Source organism: Schistocerca serialis, chromosome 4 (genome assembly GCF_023864345.2).
Source record: "Schistocerca serialis cubense isolate TAMUIC-IGC-003099 chromosome 4, iqSchSeri2.2, whole genome shotgun sequence".
NCBI classification, from domain to species: Eukaryota; Metazoa; Arthropoda; class Insecta; order Orthoptera; family Acrididae; genus Schistocerca; species Schistocerca serialis.
This window is the reverse complement of record NC_064641.1, coordinates 358,656,349-358,660,326: the sequence shown is the minus strand read 5'-3', so window position 1 is coordinate 358,660,326 and position 3,978 is coordinate 358,656,349. Positions and strand designations below refer to the sequence as shown.

General features: G+C 41.1%; 1 pseudogene; it reads right to left on the bottom strand.

Moving 5' to 3' along the window:
* Nucleotides 1–3,443: 3,443 nt before the first annotated feature.
* Nucleotides 3,444–3,561, bottom strand: LOC126476769 (5S ribosomal RNA; annotated as a pseudogene).
* Between the last annotated feature and the right edge of the window lie 417 nt (nt 3,562–3,978).

Genomic DNA, 3,978 nt, shown 5'->3' with positions numbered 1-3,978 from the left:
CAGTCACTACTCTTGATGAACTGTGGTATCGTGTTGAAGCTGCATGGGCAGCTGTACCTGTACACGCCATCCAAGTTCTGTTCGACTCAATGCCCAGGTGTATCAAGGCCGTTATTACGGCCAGAGGTGGTTGTTCTCGGTACTGATTTCTCAGGATCTATGTACTCAAATTGTGTGAAAATGTAATCACATGTCAGTTCTAGTATAATATATTTGTCCAATGAATACCCGTTTATCATCTGCATTTCTTCTTGGTGTAGCAAGTTTAATGGCTAGTAGTGTACTAACCACCGCACCACTTCCCTCGATGTTGAGCCGAGAAGGAAGGCGAATATTACGAAAAGTAGCAGAAATGAGATCAGAAATAAACTTAATATCAGAATTGGAGCCACGAAGTAGACGAAATTAAGTTGCATCTGCGTTCCTTTCTAATTTTTTTCTCTCTCTTCATTTTTCTTTCGTGTTTCTTCTTCTCATTTTCCTCTTTCTTCCAGAGCTATTTCACGGGTTTGGTGGATGTGTTTAGAGATGGCAACTTCTTTTCTCGTTTTCTTGGACCCTCTTTAGGTGCAGCCTGACGTAAAAGAGGTAAAGCATATGTTCCTCTCTCAAAAGGGCAAACCTTTATTACCTTTCTTTTGCCAGTACGGCTCAGTACTTGTGGTACCTCCGTGGGAACATCTGAACATCGTGTCTCATCAACGTTAAAAATCTGCTGGGCTCAAATTTGTATTTTTTTCTTATTTCTCTATATATATTTAAAAGTTTCTCTACTATTAAAAGCAGCTAATCTAGCAGCCGACGTAGGTTCTGTTTTATGAAAGGAAAATTTGAATAAAATCTTTCTCAGTTATTTTTTGGGCTTTGCTGAATCTGTACTCTATATTCTCAAATTCAGCACGATCGTGGACAACTGGAGCAAAGTCACGCCTTGTCAGTCCGAAGCCTATTGTGTCCAAAACCTCTTCAGTCCAAATTGATGATATATTGCTTCAGCTCTTGTAATTGGTCATCATTTTAAAAATGTATACAACAAACATTTTATTTTAATTTGATACTTAATGAAAAATAAATAGAATATTCATTTAAAATGAGATTTTTAAATATATTTAAATATGAATAAAAGCAGAGCTTACTTCATCAGTATCTTTTTTCCTAACTATTTTGATGCGCCAGAGCAGCTGGATGTATTCTAATGTCTGTCTTCTTCTACAGTTTTTACCCTCTGCGGCTCCTTCCAGTACCATGGAAGTCATTCAGTGATGTATTAACACACGTCATATCATCCTGTCCCTTCTTCTTGTCAGTGTCTTCCGTATATTTCTTTCCTCGCCGATTCTGCGGGGAACCTTTTCACTCCTTACCGTATCATTCCACCTAATTTTCAACATTCTTCTGGAATATATCCAAAGAGTAATTGAGGACGCTGTGTGCAAGCGTTACTCTGAGCTGAAGAGATTTGCACAGAAGAGGCTGTCGTGAGCGTCCGTATCAGACCAATCAGAAGACTGATTCCCTCCCCCCCCCCCCCCCCACCCATCCCCCCCCATCCCCATCCACATCCCACACCCTACAAAATTATTTTAAGTGTAAAATACCTCAGCAGAAATTGTTAGAGAACAACAGCAAAGCTACAGAAGAATGCAAGGCTAGAGGAGAGATAGATACTGGCGACACAAAAATGAAATATACCTTGGGAGAAAAGAGGAGCAGTTGTATGCATAACAAGAGCTCAGAAGACTAGCCAGTACATATGAAGGAATGGAAAGCTGAAATGTGGTAGGAATGTAATGCGTGGTTATCATTAAAGTGTAGCTACTCACGCCAGGTATAGTGTGGCTGTAATTATCATATGGTAGCGGAACTTGGTAGATTTGCTAATGCTTAAATTCGGAATCGATTTACGATGGGAAAAATTATTTCCTATTTTGCGCTATTGGTCACGTCGTTTTACGGATGCAGCATCTCGTCGATATCTCCAGTGTTCACAATGAAAAAAGTGTGGAAGCGGCGGTCAATAACAAAATCAACATGATGCCTTTCTCACTTGTTTGCCCTTTTCTGCTCACGTATTTTTCCTAATATGGAAACACTTCTGTCACGGCGTAGCGACAAGCGTCGTTACGAAGATCAAGAACGATACAACACAGAGGATTGCGAGACGGGACGTCAGCCAATAGCACGCCGACTAGGACGCCACCACGACAGGAGCGGCATCTACACGAAGTAGAGCATCTACACGAAGTAGAGCATCTCTGACCTCTTTGTTTTTTATGTTTTCTTCACAACTTTTTCGCCATGTACCAGATTTAAAGTCACCGTTTTATCACCTCTTTTTATTGTTATATCTCCTCATTACGTTTTTCAACTTTATCTGTACGCTGCAGAGCACCGTATTACACTTCTACAATAAAGGAAAAAAAGTTAAATGAAGACAACGCTATAGAGTGGCCATAGAAGGTAGATGAAGATGAGATGAGAGACACGGTACTGCGAGAAGAATTTGATAGAGCACTGAAGGACTAAGTTGAAAGAAGGCCATTGGAGAAGGCAACACTTCCTCATAATTATTGAGATCTTGGGAAAATAAACCATGACAGAACTATTACACCTGGTATGCAAGAAATATGACACAGGCGGATTACCCTCGGATTTCAAGAACAATGTAGGAAGGCCACTTCCAAATAGAACAAGTACTGACAGGTATGAATATCAATTTACTAAGCCATGCAATGTACTAACACGAATTATTTGCAAAAAGATGAAAGAACTGGTGAAATCCGGGCTCGAGGAAGTTCAGTATAGGTTCCAGAGATATTATAGGAACACGCAAGGCAATACAGTGACCCTACAACTCTCTTCGAAAATGGGCTGTAGAAAGGCAAACCTACATCTGTGTAACAGCAAATAGTCCATTCGATTAAATTAACATCGGTTAAGCTTACAGCGTAATTCTGACGTATTTACAACATACTAATACACTAAGTTATTAATGTAAGATGTCATTACAAGCTACTAATTCGATAGCGTAACATAGCTGGATAATATTCACATCTTTTTGATGACAAAACGTGCACAATCGAAAACAATAATGGTAGGTGTAACACGACTTGCTACAGTACATAGGCAGCGGATGAGAAGTCAATGCCAGCATATAAATAAAAAAATTACAAGTCACTTAGACACGAAAAACAAAACGCATACTCTCTGGAATGTGAATGGGGCTCAAAGACGATTGATTGTGTATTTGAATAAACTCCGCCCGAACAGGCCATGAAGACCAAACGGTACCGACCGGCCGCCGTGTCATCCTCAGCCTACTGGCGTCACTGGATGCGGATATGGAGCTCTCCCGGCCGTACATCAGTTTACGAGACCGAAGCCGCTACTTCTGAATCAAGTAGCTCCTCAGTTTGCCTGACAAGGGCTGATTGCATCCTGCTTGCTAACAGCGCTCGGCAGACCGGATGATCACCCATCCAAGTGCTAGCCCAGCCCGACAGCGCTTAACTTCGGTGATCTGACGGGAACCGGTGCCACCACTGAGACAGAGCCGTTAGCGGATTGTATATTTGGGCACAGTCGATTCTTTGGCGCTCAGTCAAGGAGATTAGCAGAGTTGTGTGATGTCTTTCTGTAACGAAGTATTCTAGGCATCCATTATTCTCAAAATTGGCTTATCTGTTTTCAGCTGTGAGGTTTGAATACTGTTTCATTGTATTTTATCGTCAACTAAATTTAGTAACGCTCCTCCACCTGAGAAGGGAAGCAAACACTCAGCAGCTCATCTACATGTATGAACCAAAACGTAATTACCACTGGCCAATGCGATGCAGTAAGAAAAATACCAACTGGTTGTAATTAAAGTGCAGTTACTCCCAGAGGTTCAGTGTGGGCTGTAATTGTCGTATGGCAGCGAAACTTGGTAGATCATCTAATGCCTGAATGCAAAATTGATTTACATGTATACAGGAAAAA